The sequence below is a fragment of the Asterias amurensis genome, chromosome 18, assembly GCF_032118995.1.
Source record: "Asterias amurensis chromosome 18, ASM3211899v1".
NCBI classification, from domain to species: domain Eukaryota; kingdom Metazoa; phylum Echinodermata; class Asteroidea; order Forcipulatida; family Asteriidae; genus Asterias; species Asterias amurensis.
The window spans coordinates 11,537,079-11,557,675 of NC_092665.1; the positions used below are offsets into that span (position 1 = coordinate 11,537,079).

Below are 20,597 nucleotides of genomic sequence, written 5' to 3' on the forward strand. Positions count from 1 at the left end.
CTGAACGAACACTGCGTGAAAATAAAAAATAAAAAAAGGGGGGGGGGGTACCTTAGAAGAAACAAAAACACCAGGATATCAACACCTCAGGGGGTCGTTGTCGAATGCATTTAGTAATAATGAGCATCACGTCCTGTGTGTGCTGAGAACGAGGGTGATATCCATTTGCAATAATTACACCTACGTTGATTTTGAGGTAAACATCAGACACGGGGACGTGTCGTCGTCACTCATCGTGTGAAAGCGTGGGTTTGAGTACCAGACAGTAAACCCAAAGGGAGCACACCATTTAATATACTCACATAGCATACAGTGTAAAATGATAAATATTCAAAAATACACAGCAAATACTAAGAAGTTTTTTATATAGTTACGGGCAAATCAATTACTGAATCTTAAACTTGAATGTTCTGTTAAATCCTGGGCCCGTCGAGTTGTTCCCCCTCTAAGCCAAAATGCCCCTACATCTACACGGGAATCTGTGCAGACTACCAACTGAGTTGACAACACTCAACCCCCCCCCCCCCCCAACCCCAGCCAAAAACAACAACAAGCACTATAACAGAAGATGCAAAAAACTGTCTTCACAATGAACCCATTGTAGGGTATGATTCGTTTAACACATAATCGTTAATCACCACGGTAACGAGAAATGCGCAAACGAGTGTACTAAACAGCCAACCTAAACAGCAGACAAACAGACAGGAAAATACTTCATCTGTTGCCATGGATATGATTTAGTCTGATATATAAACGGAAGCCAGCATCCATAATAGATTCATCTTTGTCCCTCGTGTAATAATTACCCCCCTCTTTTATGATATTGGTGTGTGTCAATGGTTTTATACAGGGCCCAATTTCATAGAGCTGCTAAGCACAAAAATTTGCTTAGCATGAAATTTTTTCTTTGATAAAACAGGATTACCAACCAAATTCTATTCGTTGCATATTGCTTGTTACTCGTATTCAGCTGTTGTTTGCTTATCCAGAGTATCACATGGAAATTTGGTTGGTAGTCCTGTTTTTATCAAGGAAGAAATTTCACGCTTAGCAAATTGGTGTGCTTAGCAGCTCTATGAAATTGGACCCAGGACATTAACCTCAGACAAAGGGAAGGGGAGGAGCTGGGAAGGGGGGCTTATAAGAACTTGCCATTTACTTAATTATTTTAAATTGTTTTAAGGCATGCAGGGTATTCCTTTGAAAGTGTCAAAGACCAGTCTTCTCACTTACATATATGCATAAAATAAACAAACCAGTTATAACTTGGACTCAATTGGTCATCGAACGTTTGCTAATAATGATAGAAAAATCCCACTTAACTCTACTGCACAGGATCTCGACTGTTCCTTTAAAATGCCCGGTAAAGGCTGCGTGCCTGAAGTCTTTCGCAGATTCAAATTGAAAATTTGAAAATTGCCTCTTAAATTAAAATTAAATTACTTCGAATAGTATCGCGTCTTACAGTGTTTTACAGAGTATCTACAACCCTCCAGTACTCTTTACTAAGTCAGTTTTTATGGTCATAAATTTGTTGCGTAATGACCGTGTGGTCATTAACTTTTGGGGTAATTACCAAATGAATAATGCCCCCTCAATTTAATGAGCGAATGTAGACACTAACTTGAACAGGCTCAAAAACATCACCAATCGGTCATTCATAAGTGAATAAAAGGGCAGCGACTAGTTCTTTCACGGCCGTTTAAAAACCGGCAGGGTCGAATTGCCATGTGAAAGGCCTGAGCCGAAGGCCGAGGTATTTATGATTGATAACAAATTCAGCCAGTGTTTAAAATAATGTGTAGAACAACGAGGAAATACTCGTGAAGACTTGTGAACAAGTCGTTAAAGGCAGTGGACATTATTGGTAATTACTCAAAATAAGTTTTCAAAATCAAGCATCTGAAAGCACACATCTTCGTGTGACAGGGGTGTTTTTTCTTTCATTCTTTCACGACCAACTGAGCTCAAATTTTCACAGATTTGCTGTTTTAATGTATACATATATGCCTATGTTGAGATACAGCAAGTGAGAAGACTGATCTTTGGCAATTACCAAAGGTGCCCAGTGTCTTTAAATCACACGTAAAGGTATCATAGAATAACAGAGAAAGAATACAATTTTGTATGAGGCAGAAGAAGGCCGGGGAAAACAGGTTCCATGAAAAGATTGTTTGTTTGCTGTGTACCATGCTACTAAGAACTGAATAATGTAAGAATCAATTGGACCAAAAACAACTCCTTGAGGGATGTTCAAAAATATTAATCATGGTGATATATCCTTGTAGTCAAACAATCACTGTATGGATATAATCAGGCGGTCGGATTGGGTTTCATTCCTCTCCTTCCATCTCTAGGACCCCTGTTCGTATTCCGCGGGGGCACTTTGGGGATTGGGTTTTCGGTCCTATCTGACTGCGTGGGTTTTTACCGTAGGAGTAATTTCATTAGGTTTCCCCCCACATCTAAAACTTAATCTTCATTCTTTGTCTTCTCTCCGGGGGTGGGGGGGGGGTGTTCTTGGCTAATACCAGTATATATGAAGGTGTCATATTACTCGAAGGTAAAACCATATAAGACGGGGGCGTATTGCGTGGCCGTTGGAGGACCCCACATAAAACAAGTGAACTAAGGTTAGAAGTTAACAATCTCCGAAAGTCAAGTTTCGTGCAGCTCACCTTGCCATTGTAATGGTAGGGTGATGACCCTGAAAACAGGTAATATGTTGAGAAACACCAACTGTGAAGGCTAGTCTTTGACAATTACCATTAGTGTTCACTGCCTTTAAAACATCTTTCTAACCATATGCATTTCATAACAAAACGCCTTTGAAAGACCAACTCGCCCGATCCAAGGCAACGTGTCCCTTTAACGGACTTTACTGATAGCAACGTGTCCCTTTAACGGACTTTACTGATGCATGTTCTAATGTAGTAAGTAATATGTATGTCAAACTAGTCCACACTAGTGAACAACATGATTTTTGCGCCGCGGCTTAAATCTTTTTGATGCAAGCACTGATGAGAGCGAACAAAATATCAATAGCTTGAGATGAAGAAAATAATGGTATGCAGACATGCTGCACAGATGCCTTATATAAATTACTTGTTTGGTGTTGAAATGATGGTTTCCTCACCGTGCATTATTAATGACTTATGCTTTGACTGGAATTTATTCTGATATGAAGTTAAAGACAGTGGACAATATTGGTAAATGTCAAAGACTAGCCTTCACAGTTGGTGTATCTAAACATATGCATAAAATAACAAACCTGTGAAACTTTGAGCTGAATCGGTCATCAAAGTTGCGAGATAATAATGAAAGAAAAAAAACACCCTTGTCGCACGAAGCTGTGTACGTTTAGATGGTTGATTTCGAGACCTCAAGTTCTAAATCTGAGGCCTCGAAATCAAATTTGTGGAAAATTACTTCTTTCTCGAAAACTAATGGCACTTCAGAGAGAGCCGTTTCTCACAATGTTTTATACCATCAACCTCTCCCCATTACTCGTCACCAAGAAAGGTTTTATGCTAATAAGTATTTTGAGTAATTACCAATAGTGTCCACTGCCTTTAATGACTTATGCTTTGACTGGAATTTATTCTGATCAGCCATGAAGTTAATGTTCAGAGTCTGACTTATACCGCTAGTTAAAGGCACTGCACACTATGTAATTACTCAAAATAATTATTAGCATAAATCCTTGTTATATTTGGTAATAAGTATATAGAGAGCCGTTCACAGTAAAAAAAAAAAAAAACATTGTGAGAAACGGCTCCCTCTGAGGTAACGTAGTTTTCGAGTCAGAAGTAATTTACCACGAATTCGATTTCTACGCGTCAGAATTAGATTTTCGAAATCAAACATATGAAAGCACCAACTTCGTGTGACAATGGTGTTAATTTTTTTCATTATTATCTCTCAACTTCGACGACCAATTGAGCTCAAAATTTTCATAGGTTTTTGTTATGCATATGTTGAGATACACCAAGTGAGAAGACTGGTCTTTGACAATTACCAATACCTATAGAATCCAGTATCTTTAAGCATCATTCAATTTAACAACGCTGATTAGAAGTGCTTTGACGCGACTTACACAATATTGCACTTTCTGTAACCTTTGGCACCCCATCCCATCAAGTGCGATTAAAGCTCTGTTTGTCAATTCATATGACGGATGTTTTTTTTGTGAAGGGATGTTTCTTCTAACATTTCTTCAAGTCGGGGAGAGGAAGCCGAAGTAGAAAGGGAGGTCATGGGTTGTAGAATGACTTCACGCTGATCTATAAGATCTTCGCTGACTAAAATGTGTAATCAAGATGTATGTTTCCAGACAATTGTGCTGCAGTTGTTTAATTGGACCAATGTCTGACGCATAAGAGTAAACAGTGTTTGTCTCAAAGGCACTGGACACTCACATTGGTAGTTGCTCAACATAATCGTTAATATAAAAACCTACACTTGGTATAAACGAGCAATGGAGAAATGTATATAGTTTTAAACATTGTGAGAAACGGCTCCCTATGTGAAGAAACACAGTTTTTGAGAAAGAAGTAATTTCGCACTAAAATATCTTAATTGAACTCGAGACCTCAGCTGAGGTATCCAATTCAAGCATCTGAAAGCGCACAACATGTGCGACAAGGGTGGTTTTTTCATATCCATTATTCTCTCGCAACTTTGACAACCAATTGAGTTCAAAATTTCATAGGTTTGTTATTGTATATATATGTGGAAATGCACCAAGTGAGAAGACTGGTCTTTGGCAGTTACCAAAGGTGTCCAGTGGCTTTAAAATCAATTGTCAAACTCTATTACACCTTCAGAGTGCATCTCACATTATCAAAGGTATATACGCGCGCACACATCCATTTTGATTAGACGCAATGGATGTGTTCAAATAGACTCACAACCACATGTCTGATCATCACTTTGCTTGAAAAACAAAATCATGACAAATGAAATCGTTGTTAGCTGTAAGTTATTTTGACAGTGTCTAAATTTAAAGTTTAGGTTAATTATTGCAAGGGGAGTGAAGTCATACACAAACACAACGTGATTTATGTTTGCACTGTATTATAACCACATTACTTCCGCTATTTTATTTCAATTTGACAAAGTACTTCCTTCGACTCCGCCCCAGGAAGCGGTTCGTCAAGACCGGGTGTGGGGTCGGGGAGGGGGCTCAATGTATTTAAACTATCAGTCAGACGTGGACGTGTTACGATGTTCAAATGGGTGCTGCCGTGTCTCAATATTTCACACTTTAGAGGACTTGGTCTATTTAAGAAGAAACCCACGCTCTTAAAATTGCCCATTTGGGCTGACCCACATTGGGAGTCAGTAAATCTGGGTCGGAACAACCCAGGAAAGGGTAAATCTGACGCAGAATCCAGGTTGATTAAACCAGTTTCGGTGTCTGCAAGATTCAGAATCGGTTCAACCTCCCTGCGACTAGCCTTTAGTCAATGCCCACGCGGCACCCCCATCAGATGTCAAGCGACCCCAGATATCATCACGCACAAAAAAAGACAAGCGAGAGCGGCGAAGCGCTTGTCTTTTTTCGTGCGTGACATCTGGGGGTGCCGCTGCCACGTGCGCCTTGGTTAAAGGCTACCCTGCGACCCTCATCTGAGTCATTTTTGACCCTTTAGAGATTCAAGAGTGTATGTCAAGTTTTCTTAAAGGCAGTGGACACTATTGGTAATTACTCAAAATAATTATTAGCATAAAACCTCACTTGGTAACGAGTAATGGGGAGAGGTTGATAGTATAAAACATTGTGAGAAACGGCTCCCTCTGAAGTGAAGTAGTTTTCGAGAAAGAAGTAATTTTACATGAATTTGATTTCGAGACCTCAGATTTAGAATTTGAGGTCTCAAAATCATACATCTGAAAGCACACAACTTCGTGTGACAAGGGTAATTTTTCTTTCATTATTATCTCGCAACTTAGAAGACCGATTGAGCTCAAATTTTCACAGGTTTGTTATTTTATGCATATGTTGAGATACAACAACTGTGAAGGCTAGTCTTTGACAATTGCCAATAGTGTCCACTGTCTTTAACACATATCCTGGAGCTGAAACAGTGTTCCCTTCACTGTAATTCACTGTCTGTAAAGGATGTATAGGTATGGGCATCATCCATTAGACCTTTATCATTCTGCAACAATCTTACTCACGTCCCCTTCATCCAACAACAGTAAGGAATGCTAACATTCATTGTTTTTAAAAGGAAACAGACTCTTGCCCTTCTAGTCTCTGTTTGGTAATAATTGATTTGAACGGAAGAGAATCAAGATGGCCGCACCATGATACTGCTCTTATGGGTGCGTTCGTTTAGCTTCCCTGGGTCTACCCCGCGGTGCTCACCCGGGTGAGCCCCTGACAAGAGCTAATCGAACGATCACACTCGCCCCCTCGTGGTGACGGCATGCACCTTGGGTCACCCCCAAGTGACCCACTCCACTAGCAGAGGGCACAAGGGGCTGACCGGGTGGGCCCCGTCAAAGCTATTCGAACGTACCGGGGCAGACCGGGGTCGACCCAGGGAAGCTAAACGAACGCACCCATAATATAGGAGCCTGATGGCTGACACCAAACTGTTTACAAAGTAATGATATGGTTAAGTGCTTTGCCCAAGGGACAAACGTGTCATGGCCGGGTATCGAACCCACAATCTGCTGCCTGACAACACATGTGGGCCCAATTTCATGAAGCTGCTTAGCAGAAATTTCCTACTAAACAGAAATGAGCAGCATACCAGTTACAAATTGTACTTGTGGCATGGTAGTTTCGCTGGTAACCTTATTCTGGTAAGCGTAGTTTTGTTATGGTTAGCCACTTTTTGTGTTGTGGACCTAGAGCTTTGGGTCCAGTGAACCAAACCACTCGGCCACGACACGCCACATGGCTCAAGGCAAATTGAGGATATCCCCAAATTGCATGCTTCCTCTGTTGTTTTACGGTATACCCTTCGTGTGATTGTTCTACAATGTCAACCCGATTATCCACTTTGAATTCCCTCAAGGAACTGTTTTTGTCCCACTCCTCCACGGTCCATCTGACTCCGTTGTTTCTTCGTTATATTGCCTGTCTTGTTTTCCAGACCGACTCTCACGATCAACCTTCGTTGGCCCCATACACAAAATGGCAACTTCCTATTTGCTTCAAGTAAAACCTCAAGTGACTGTTTGAATATGTCAACCAGCTTAGCTGCTTTTATTTTTCAGTGGCCCTCAAGGATTTGTTTTTGGCCCAACTTCGGTTATTTATAGTGGTAGTTACAGCAGCCCAGCGATGAACCATTTCTAATTAAGATGGCGCATAAAATTAAAGCTCACTGATTATAATTTGTTGTCAGTACCGATTAAATAAATAATTCCATCATATAGACCTTGGTTGGTTTGATTGGTGCAATCAAATATTGGAGGAAAATTTGTTACACATGGGACCGAAGTTAATCTTGTGGAGGATCACCATCCGGTTCTAGTCGAGAAGTCACTTTATAGAATTGGGCTTTGCGTGATGTAGCAAAATCTGCAGAAAACAATCTCATCATTAGGCGAATAAGTACGGAGGCGTATTGCCGTAAAACATATGAATAAAACAAATCTCTCTCTTATCTGTGTACGTACACGGCAAATACAAACTTATCGTGAACCTACGATGTGTTTATCGTGTACGTACACGATAAGTTTGGATGCGTCTGTACGTACACAATAACTTACCGTGTACGTAAACAATAAGTTAGTGTGAACATACACGATAAGTAACTGTGTACCTACACGAAAAGTAATTGTGCACGATACGTAATTTTGTACGCACATAATATGTAGTTGTGTACGTACACGTTAAGAGAGATTTTGTACGTACATCATATGTAATTGTATACGTACATAATATGTAATTGTGTAAAAAATTGGAATGATTTTGTCAACACAGGGAAAATAATCCGTAACTGGAAACACAATCTGATAAACGTCTGACAGTAACGTTTCTGAGATTCCAATGGATGAAACTAATAGCTTTTTCCATACTTCGAAGAAGCTTAGCCTTGCTCAAGGCAGTCGAATTATTCACTCCGAAAAAAAGACCGCCGCTGTATAAAAACCCACCCGTATTCACTGTGCGTAACATCGCACGACACGATGCCCCCGTACACTATCCTCATGCGGAGGCCGCCTGACGGCCTCCGCATGCGGTTAGTGGTACGAGTGCGATGACTTGTGTGAACAGTATTCGTACGATGTGACGGTGTGTATACGGGTGGGTCATGCGGTGTGATCGCACACACCATGCACAGGGTATACGGGTGGGTTTACAGCGGCGTCTTTTCGGAGCGAATAATGCGACTGCCTTGAGCAAGGCTAGAAGAAGCTGCACTTTTATACGAAAGTAAGTTTGTAGTGAGTCCAATTAATTAACGAAAGACCGACCAAAACGTATGCTTCCCTTTAAAGGCACTGGACACCTTTGGTAATTGTCAAAGACCAGTATTTCCACTTGGTGTATCCCAACATTATGCATACAATAACAAATCTGTGAAAATTTGAACTAATTTGAAGTTGCAAGAGATGTTGCTCAAAATTATTTTGTTTGCTTTCAGATGCCTAATACGCCTCTCTTAAAGGCAGTGGACACTGTTGGTAATTACTAAAAATAATTATTGGCACAAAACCTTACTTGGTGACGAGTAATGGGGAGAGGTTGATGATATAAAACATTGTGAGAAATTGCTCCCTCTGAAGTGCCATAGTTTTCGAGAAAGGAGTAATTTCCTACGAATTTGATTTCGAGACCTCAGATTTAGAACTTGCGGTCTCGAAATCAACCATCTAAACGCACACCGAGCTTTGTGTGAAAAGGGTGTTTTTTCTTTCATTATTATCTCGAAACTTAGACAACCAATTGAGCTCAAATTTTCACAAGTTTGTTATTTTTTATGCACGTCCGCCACTACTTGCAGTGGCTGCGCCTATTGGCCTCGCTTTGGGTTAGAATTATGACGTGCTTACGCGTAGATATTAAGAGGGGCGTGTAACAGGCTTCAGATGAGGCCCGAACTCTTTTAATATTTGAGTGTTACCTCTTTCTCAAAAACTGCATTACTTCAGAGGGAGCCGCGTTTCTCAAATTGTGTTTTATACTATCAACAGCTCTCCTTTGCTCTTTAGGAGTAAGTTTTCATGGCGAAGGCTATTTTGAGTAACTACCGCAAGTGTCATGTGCCATAGTGAAGAAGAGAATTTCCCCCGATCTACCATCAACTGTGTGAGATAAAATACATGCTGCGACAAGTTCTTTTTAGTTCTTATCTCATTCTCCCCATTGCTCGTTACGCTAACATTGATTTTGAGTTATTTCCAATAGTGTGCAGTGCCTTTAAGTTTATCGCAGTTGAATAGAGAATCCTGGTTGAATCACCTCTTGTTGACTTTTTCAACCAAGGTACGACTGACCTCAGCTTTCAGGTCACTCTGGTCATTGTTGCGAATAATTTGCCTAATGTTCACTCACACCTTTTGTTATAAAATAATTTCATTGAGCGAAAGTCCTTCCCCGATATGCCCAAACAAAGCACGTATAGGTGCTATTGATGACAACAAACGTGTAATTGTATAAAGGTGATATTATAGGCCACTACAATCTAGTCTTTAGTTCCCTGTACTCCAGTTGAAATCAAATGTTGTGGTTGTATTTTTTTCTTTCTTTCTAACATTCAGGACGGTTTTTATTTGTTGTGTGAATCTGGCTGTTTTATCTAGATTGTGTCTTTAACAACTAAGTAGATTTGCGGATACCCACCAAGTGGTTAATTTTCCCAATGAAGACCAGCAGTCCAACAAGGAGTTCGTAAGACTAGTCTGATCTCGAGATGGGACGAACCTGAGTTACTAGTCCTGTTTTTGATAACTCCTAAATATTCCAAGGACAATGTCATAAGTTAGGACTATCTTTGTGAAAGATAGGACTGTTTCAAACGTCGAGACCACCTCAATTACCCCGGTTCTCATCGGAATTGACAATTCTCACAAGAAATTCCATTCACATGCTGGTTGTTACCATAAACCTTCTTAGTTCTTACTTCCTACGTCTTAAATCTTAATTATTGTGGTTGCTTGACTGGGTCCAGAGATGGACCCACTATAGGAACATTTCACTGCGATCAGCTTTCAGTCCCATGTGGAGCAATTTTCCTCCTTTCTTTCAAAATATCTGGAGCAGCTGATCCTCTTCCATTCGCCCTTCTGTTATTTCCCATCAACTGAAGGGGTCACATGCAACTCCGATGAATAAAGAACAGAGTAACTTAAGACTTTTCTTTCTTGCCTCCTCAAGTTTCTATTAGATTTCTTGATTCAAGTTTCTATTAGATTCAAGCTATACCATTTCCCGTTTCTTCCTGGACGGCGGAAAGAAAAGTGGCGTTCCTTTCAAACTGAAATCAAATAATATTTCATTAAAAATTAATTACGATTCCTGTTCTTTGTTGTGAACTTTTGATATTCACTCTGCCCGATGTGCCCTTATACAAGACACTATGAGCCTGGACCAGCTTCATTGCCAAATTTCATATACATAGCTGTTAAAGGAACACGTTGCCTTGGATCGGTCGAGTTGGTCATTGAAAAGCGTTTGTTAAAAATGCGTATGGTTAGAAAGATGTTTTAAAAGTAGAATACACTGATCCACACACATTTGCCTCGAAATTGCATCGTTTTCCTTTTACTTTGCGAACTAACACGGTCTGCCATTTATGGGAGTCAACAATTTGACTCCCATAAACGGCCGACCGTGTTTGTCGACGAAGTAAAAGGAAAACCACGCAATTTCGAGTGATACGAGTGATACTTGTGTGGATTATATTCTACTTTTAAAATATCTTTCTAATCATATGAATTTTATAACAAACGGTTAAAACGCTTTTCAAAGACCAACTCGACCTATCCAAGGCAACGTGTTCCTTTAAGTAGAAAAATACTGCTTGACATTAGCATTTCTCTGCTAAGCAAAAATTAAGTCGGGCACCAGCCACAACAATGCAAATTTAATGTTACGTGGGCTGGTATACCAGTTTCTGCTGAGCGATATTATTCTGTGCCAAGCAAGTTTTTGTGCTCACTCAGGCTTTATGAAATTGGGCCATGGTTCTCGTAACTCTGTGTTTTCTGATCTAAACATAATAGTTATAATAATATTGTGATTGCAGTGTGGCATAATATAAATGCATCTTTAGCAACTTACACATCAGCAAACATAAATTAGCAGCTAAAGGTTTAAAGCCACTGGACACCATTGGTAATTGTCAAAGACCAGTCTTCTCACTTGATGTATCTCAACACATGCATAAAATAACAAACCTGTGAAAATTTGAGCTCAATTGGTCGTCGAAGTTCACAATGTTTTATACCTGCCATCAACTTCTCCCCATTACTTGTCACCAAGTAAGATTTTATGCTAATAATTATTTTGAGTAATTACCAATAGTGTCCACTGCCTTTAAAGCTAATATGTTCGTTCAGTCGAAACATTATGTTGTTCCCCAAAATAATATTTCGCTCCCCTGTAATATATTTTCTTTCCCCGAATTTTGTGTTACCCCTCCAAATAATCTAGCTGAGGGAAAGACCCTATACCCCATGCCGTAATATTATCCGATCCTTATTCTCTTTAACTCTCCACCTCCTCCCCCGACAAACCGTATTCAACCTTGCATTTTCCCTCATATCATCATGTCCCCCACCCCCTCATGTTGTTTTCTCGCTTTACTTGTAATGGTCTTGCTCAAAGCAAAAACCCAACAAGGGGAAGTATTGATGGATGAACGCTTGAGTGAACATCCCCCCTCAAAAGTGACTTCCGTCCACCCCCCGATACCCCACAATGGATCAACCCATGACAGAAGTGTAAGTCACCGTAGTGTGCGTGTTTGTATCGAGTGTGCGTGGAGTACACAAGTACAATACTTGTGCATGTAACGTAACTATCTGCCAAACCCCCTTCAACAATATCCAGTGAGGAGGCCTAGAGTTGGGGGCTAAACAAAAATCACCAGGAGCAAAACACTGCAAACTGAGGATATAATACCTTCTGAAAAAACACATTGCCTACGGTGAACATCATTACTGAGGCTTGTTCTGTATTGCTTGAGTGACGAAACATTCCACCATCCTTAAATACACACAGCCAGGAGCCATTCCACTGGATTCTACGTGAAAGTCATCGCTAAACATTTTCTCTGATTTCATCGTCGTTGGATCGTCCAGAACACAAATCTAACCGGTGGGAAAAGGGAATCCCTCAGCTGAATTGTTTCTTACTAAGGAAATAAACAACAATCAACACCCGAGATGAGGATATCTAGCTGGAAGCATGATTAGTCCTCGTATGTTGTGAATTTTGACTCATCGAGATTTTTCAGTGTTCTTCATATTACTACACACCTCTGGAATTATCAAACAAAATGTAAGTTAAAGTTGTCGTCTGTTCTGTTCTTGGCACTTTCTAACTTCTTTGCTTTCTGCCTCCATGCTCGGACCTTTCTACCTCCATGCTCCTAGGTAGAATGAGGAACGAACCTCATAGTTATATGAGTAGCTTGGACCTACTTCTAGAAACTATAAGGCTTATAGTTTCTAGAAGAAGCTTGGACCAAGGAGGTAGACCTCCACTTTCTTATTTCTTTGCTTGGACCTACAGAACTATGACTACATGTATATGAGGAACGAACCTACCTCCATGCTTGGACCATGGAGCAGAATGCATGGCTCCATTCATGGACCTTCTCTAGAAAGGACATGGCATTGTAGGGGGAGGGGCGGGTGTTTATGGTTTAAAACCAGTACATTTTAAATCTTCCTATTTAACCTGTGCTGTCTTCTTTTCCAAAGAAAATTTCCCATGTTGACCAAGACAAAGTTATTGAAGTACAAGTACAGACTCAGTTTCATCGAGTGGATAACTTTCTGTATCCTGCCACCACCTTTTCACTAATTTTTACAAAAAGGGATATCTCATTGAGATAAATTTAATAGTTACAATATTTTTTTTTCTTCATATCGATTTTAAAAAAATGGTGCAGTAATACGGAAACTTTTCCCAAAGAGCTGCTTATAAAAAGCTTATGAGGTTACCACTAGGTCCACTACCAGTTGCGATAACGTAACCCTCCTGCCGACGGCGTAGCCGGAGGGTTACGACTCGCTTCAATCAATTCAGGGCGAAATGGTCAAACACGTACAATTTCAACAGCTAGTCAGCAGATTTGCTCCATTTTTACCACTTTTGAAAATCATGACACAAATTCTAGAAACACAAACTTGATCCTCAATATCTAATGAATCCTACAATAGCACACAAAACACCATTGAGGATCTAATTTGAAGAAAAGGCACAAAAACTTACCAGATTTCCGAGCGAAAGACCCAGGTTGAAAATTCGAACCTGAGGGGGGCGGAGCTTCGACCGTGTGTGCACGTCACAGGGGGGGGTCAACGACTCAGCGCTGCGTGTGGTGCATTGTGTATCCCGGTAACTGTGTAGCCTTAGTCTTGATCCAAGACCATTGATGTTGCGCGGTCACACACAACCAACGTTCCGATCTATGCACAGTGAAAACTGTACACGCTTGTTATAATCGAACGTTAGCGCAACTAGTCCACTACCAGCCAAATTATAATGTCACATGTCACATCTTATTCCTCCAAGGTCACATACAATTTGTAATTGGTCCTGCTAATTTCTGCTTAGCAGACAGTTGTTTTAAAGCATCAGTTGACTGCTAGAGTGACTCTATAATGAAATTGGACCCTGGTGTGTGCTAAACCCAGTAACTGGGGTTTGTCATTATCGGTCATATCTATGGTACGACCGATAATGATAACCTTTCGAATAAAGGAGTACAACGCCCCCAGTTACTGGGTCTACTGTAGGTGTGTGGTTGTACTGCATTGTATGCTTTCACTTACTTACTGTGGTGAGATAAATGAGATTGATATTCTTTAGTACAAACCACCACCTACCACTCCATGATCAATCAATCAATAATCAACCATGGTACATACTGTAGTGAAGAGAAGGTAGTGTATATTTTGCTGTCACTGAACGGTTGCAGCAGGGAATGTTTTTGCAAATTTTCTGCTGGACGCCACCAATTTATCCGCCCTTAATTAGCTCATAATACATTTGATTCTTACCTAACAAGAACAGTTAACAGCATAATAACATCCAGAAAACGGACAGAATTGAACAATCCTGAAAGCTTACAAAAAGTGTTGAGAAAATGGTTGCGTCAAGCTGTTTTTCTGGACTTCGACAAGTTCTGAATTTTTTACTTTATTTCCCTTAAAAAAATACATTGGGAGCCACAAATCAGAATTAAAAAAGGTAATAATAGTAACACTATCTATTTTAATGTTGGAGTCAACTTGAAATATTAAAAAATATTTTTTTAAATATTTGGAATGGATAAAAAACACATCCCACTCGGGCACATTTTTTGGGGGTCAGGTATGTTAGTTGGCAAAAAGTAGTTAAAAATTGCAATATTAGGCTAAAAATGTTTGACTTTTGGAGAGTGCATTAGAGCTCGTGCGTCATTGTTGAATGCACATTACTTCATGCTTGTCGGTCGATTAGCGAGAGGCTAAGCCAACACCAGCAAAAATTCCAGGCTGCATTAAAACGTTACATAACATTGGCTACTTATAGTAGGTGTTGAAGAGAGCGCGATTAAACTATCTGGCTTAATAGCATTTGGTGAAAAGGAGCAATGGTAACACTTAGCTGATGCCGGCAATATCCATATCTTAAAGGCAGTGGACACTATTGGTAATTACTCAAAATAATCACATATTATCATAATACCTTGCTTGATTACTAGTAATGGGGAGAGGTTGATAGTATAAAGCATTGTGAGAAACAGCTCCCTCTGAAGTGACGTAGTTTTTGAGAAAGAAGTAATTTTCCACAAATTTGATTTTGAGACCTCAGAACTGTAATTTGGAGGTCTTCAAATCAAGCATCTGAAAGCACATAACTTCGTTGTGACCATGGTGCGACAAGGGTGTTTTTTTCTTTCATTAATATCTCGCAACTTGACGATTGATTGAGCTCAAATTTCCACAGGTTTGTTATTTTATGCATTGTTGAGATATGCCAATTGTGAAGACTAGTCTTTGACAAACCAATAGTGTGCAGTGTCTTTTAAATTTAAATAAAAGGGATACAAATACACCTTCCCCAAATGTACCATACAGGCGTATCCTTCGTTTTGAAAGGGCAAGGGCATCGAGGCTCTTTCTCCATGGTGAAAGGGCACCCTTTAAAGGAAGTAAATAGGTTTCTACTGTAGCATTTCAAAGGCACCAAGGCAATGGGGTACATGGAGGCAATCGCCTTTGTTGCCTCCATTAAGATGTGACCTATGACATCACATGTTTACAAAACAACCACAGAGCCTTGACTTCCTGCAGGCACGATTTGTACACAGCTCAATGGAAGAAAACCTAAAATCTTATATTTTATGGAGGTTGCACTTTCTAATTCTTATCAACTGTTAATATGATGAAAGGGGGCACATCTCAAAACTTGTCCAGCTTTTACTTTCATAACTCTTGGATTTATGTGGAAATTATGACACAACATGTCAACTTTCCAATAGGACCAGTGTAGTATCTTGCCTGCCAGAATACTCAAAGAATGTACAAGGTCACACTTATTGTAAACAGAGTAGGATTGACCATAGAGCATGTAGAGATGACATTACCATAGAGAGTGACTGATGTGTCGTAGTGTGGTTGAGCAGTCTACTTTGTCAGCAGTGGAGTGTGTGTGTGTTTTAATCTCAGTCATGGACACTTGTGCCCTTGAGCAAGGCACTTGGAGGCACTGGACGCATTTTGTAATCTCTCAAAATAAGCATAAAATCTTACTTGGTAACGAGCAATCAGAGCACTGTACAGTTGATAGCTTATTAAACATTGTGAGAAACGACTCCCTCTGAAGTAACATAGTTTTTGAGACAGAGGCAATTCCTCACTAAAATATTAGAATCTGAGAAAGACTTCAGGGCTTAGTGAAGCTGTAAAAACTGTATATCATTACCAAAATGAGAATTTACTGAGTTTTCAGTTTCCCAATTTCCTGCAATTGAGCGACTAGGGGCGACCTGAACTTTTTCTTCTTCTTGGTTTCATGATAGCTTCCTACATTCTGCAATTTCTATGCAGCATTCAGACATTTGTGAGAACTGAAGTGATATAGTTTTTTAGTAAGAGGTAATTTCTCACTAGAATATTTGGATCTGAGACAGACTTCAGGTCTGAGTGACCCTGACTTTGAACTGGTCTTCTGTTTGGTGTCATGAATACATTATGCAATTGCCATGCAGCATTCAGACAGCTAAGTGGCTAGCTAGTATATTACATGTAGACTATCTTGAATGCACTTCTCTTAACTAATAACTAACCTTGAATGGGGTGCATCATCCTGTGATATCAAATTCAGTATAATTTTACAATTTTGTTGTCAAACCAAATTCGATTTGAATGATTGAATCAACTTAAAAAACCTGAATGTCAAACCTGTCATTTGATACCTCCAATTGGCCGGCCTAACAAGCCGTAACCAGTGGTTGATGGATAACCTTTCAAGACACGTTGACCCCTGTTGTCAAAGGTCAACACTGTTGCTATGATAACACAGTCGGGCATCTTACCAGGGGGTCTTGATGATGGGTGTGGGAAAATCACCCATGTTGTTTTGTAAAACAAAACCTACCAAAACATGTTTTTATAAGTTCATGGTTGCAAGACATGCAACTTTTCAACTGATGAGCTGAATTGTTGAATATATTTTTAGGGTTAAATGATATATAGAAGACTGAAAAAACACAAAGTTGTGTGTTTTTATGCAGTTTCCTTTTGTTTTTGTGTAAACAAATAAAGGGTGTGTGGATCCAGGGGTGGGTCTAGGTTTGGTGGTTGATCCAGGGTTCCAAACACCACCATGCTCTCAACAACTTCTCTTTTCTTCTTGTTTTAAATGTATAACCCTTTTTCCATTTATAATTTTATTACACAAGAACATTTTGCTGAAAGGCAGTGGACACGATTGGTAATTACTCAAAATAATTATTTTAGCATAAAACTGTTCTTGGTAACGAGTATGGGGGAGAGGTTGATAGTATAAAACACTGTGAGAAACGGAGGTCTCATAATCAAGCATCTGAAAGCACACAACTTCGTGTGACAATGGTGTTTTTTCTTTCATCATTATCTCGCAACTTCGACGAGCGATTGAGCTCAATTTTTCACTGGTTTGTTATTTTATTCCTACATGTATGTTGAGATACAGCAAGTGAGAAGACTAGTCTTTGACAACTACCAATAGTGTCCAGTGTCTTTAAATACATGGTACTAGGTTTTCAGCGCAATAATTGATGAGTCAGGTCCAAAACACATAATAATAGACCCTAAACTCCCAACAGTTCTAAATTCCTAATGCATGGCTGCGACGTACCCATACATGTACGTACATCATTGCAACCTGTCAGTTACTTTTTAAAAGTGTAAAAAAAAATTAAGTGGACCCGCTTTCTACTAAAATTCTACTAAAAATCTACACCTGCTTGTGTATTTGAGATACCAAACTTCCCTCCCAAATTCGGGTGAAACGTGACAGTGGGTAATAACTTGTTGTACGTACGTACACGCACAAAATTCCGTGATAAACCGTGAAATATGCTCAATATACGCTTGATGTAAGCGCGGAATTCCATGCTTCCGTAAGCGCAGATTCTTTGCTTACGATAAATCAGAGCCATTGAATTGGGCCCTGGCTTGTCTATGAAAGCACTCTTTTGCTTTTTTCGCGTGATCCCTGCTGGGTCGACATAATTGCTCTTAAAAGTCCACAAATTAATCATTTCCTTTTAATGCAGATTTATCCGCTGCTTCCAAATGGTTTTTTAAAAGAGTCCACCGAGAACCTTGATACTGCAATTGTCTCATTATCCCTCTCTGACGTTTGATTACTTCAGGCCTCTGCTGGAAAAGGCTTATTAATTATTTATTTATTTATTTTCAGTCAGGCATCATACAAATAGTACATACAGAGAAATAATAGACAGCAATTAAGCAAGGGTGCCTTGCTTAATTTTAACATGGTTGACTACAGAGAACAGGCCTGCAGATAACCAAAATGCAAAAATAATCAATGTGTTAAAGGAACACGTTGCCTTGGATCGGACGAGTTGGTCTATATAAAAAGCGTTTGTAACCGTAAAAAAAAAAAAAGCATATGGTTGGAAAGATGTCTTAAAAGTAGAATACAATGATCCACACAAAGTTGCCTCAAAATTGCGTGGTTTTCCTTTTACTGTGCGAACTAACACGGTCGGCCATTTATGGGAGTCAAAAATTTGACTCCCATAAAATGGCCGACCGTGTTAGTCGATGAGGTAAAAGGAAAACCGTGCAATTTAGTGGCATGTTTGTGTGGATCATTGTATTCTACTTTTAGGTAAGGTAGGTAAGGTTAATTTTATTTGCAACCACATACGGTTGGATTCATTATATAAAAAATACTAAAACTTACAAAATACATCACAAAAACTTTAAAATCGTTAAACTTTTACAACATCTTTCTACCCATAAGTTTTATAACAAACGGTTACAAATGCTTTTCAAAGACCAGCTCGACCGATCCAAGGCAACGTGTTCCTTTAAGGGAATCCGTGTCTTTCAGAACAACTGACTCTAAAACGGGTTTATCATTAAAAAAAAAGTTGGTTTACAAGCTTTGAGCCTTTGATTGATGTTCCAAGAACAATTGAGGAAAAGAAATTTAAACTCTTTAGATCATGCACAGCTGAGCTTACAATGTATTTTTAAAGCTCTTTGTTTCCTTCGCCCATGTTTCCCATTTTAGTTTTCATCTGTCGCTAAAATTGGGTGAGAGTTTTCAGGAAAGTAAGTGCTTTTGGAAAAGCTTGTTCCTTTCCATCATTGTAGCTTTCCCGATATCATCAGCATTTATCTTATTATGGGGTTATTTCATCAAATTAGGTGAACACAATTTAGTGGAAAAAAAAAAAATTTGTTCATCAATCATGGTTTATTTCTTTTCAGGTTGTTTAGAAGGATTTTTGAAGGATTTTTGTGGAGGATTAGTACTGGTGATGAGTTTTAAAAAAGTCAGCTCCAGGAGTGAAATTATATAAAATAAAAATTCCAATAATCACCAATCCTGTATATTTTTCTTTTAAAATCCTGAGTTTGTAGCAAAGGAAAAGTTGTATGTTTGGTTTGCGGTAACACCATGTGTGTATCTACTTGCGAGGTAGAGTTTGTTCTTAAAGAACTGTCTTGCTTTATTCTACTGTCGCGGAGTAGATAATCAGAGGTTCGGGAGACTTCTCAGTTCTGAAAAGAACTGTCCTGCTTTTAAACTATTACCAAAGAAAAAGTTGTTTGTCTTTATCAAGATGATAAAAAGACTATTGTTCGGAGGTTTTTATGTATGACCATATAATCATTAATAACGAACCTCTGAGGACTTGTATATTTGGTTCTATTGAAGTGCATTCTCAAAACATAATACCGATCTCAAGTTTGTAACAGTTAATCACTTTCGCTGTTGCCTTAATGACAGTAAAACTTATTCATAAGCGTCAATCCAAGTGACTATAAAAACAAAATTATATCATGTTTGTGTTTCCCCCCCCCCCCTATCATGATCGGCCATAAATTAATATCCTTTGACTGAAAACCCCTCGAGCTTCTCAATGTGTGTAACAATAAAAAATACAAACCAACAAGCGTGGTAAGAGGAGGCAAGTAAAGTGGCTTTTAGAGTAGACAGCTGATGGGTTATGATTGGTAGTCGACTCCCCAGGCTAGTCCTGGTGACTCCAAAAAAGTACATTCACTGCAGGCCTGAAGTACACCACCAGTCATATTATGTTTAGTTTCGTAACAACTCCAGTATTATTGTCAATAGTTTTCAAAAAGAATTATAACCACATGGCTCAGTTTTTTTTTCCCTTTGAAGTGAAGACTCCGTGTTGATGCTTCATGGAGGCAATCAGTGGTTCTGTGTTCCTGTCTTTGCCTTCGGTTAGTAGGCCCTTGAAATATTCCAATATGTGTCGACAGTGTTGTCACGAAGTAGCACTCTACGTGCTTAAGGATTCTTTTACACATTTTAATTTTTTTACATTTCTGTTGATAATGCATGAAGACCTACATCTCCATAAAGTTTCAAAGCTCAGACAGCTTTACTTTTTAAATTAAGCTAATGAGTGTTTTAAATTTTGGCAGAAACGTGGCATTTTTTGTTTTTTGATGAAGTAGCACTCAAACCTCTGTTTACCGTTGTAATGCATGGCACGCACTCTGATAGTTCACAGACTCAATGAAACCGATTGCCTCCATGCCCCTGGTCATTGCCTTGGTGCCCTTGAAATACTCCAACATCATGCAGGCCTAATACTTCACAGAGGCAACAGAGGCGATTGCCTTCATGCCCCATAGTCATTGTCTTGGTGCCCTTGAAATGCTCCAGTAGAAATTTACAATTTTATTAGAGGGTG

The 20,597-nt window shown here is 39.4% G+C and overlaps 1 protein-coding gene across 2 annotated transcripts in view; it reads left to right on the top strand.

Annotated features, from left to right (window-relative positions):
• Positions 1-12,001: 12,001 nt before the first annotated feature.
• The window catches only part of LOC139950226 (uncharacterized), a 141,291-nt gene continuing 132,695 nt past the window's right edge, over positions 12,002-20,597 (top strand). For both annotated transcript variants that reach the window (XM_071948842.1, XM_071948843.1), the window contains exon 1: positions 12,002-12,469. The gene's annotated coding sequence lies outside the window, so the exon portion shown is untranslated. The remainder of the gene's footprint in view (positions 12,470-20,597) is intronic.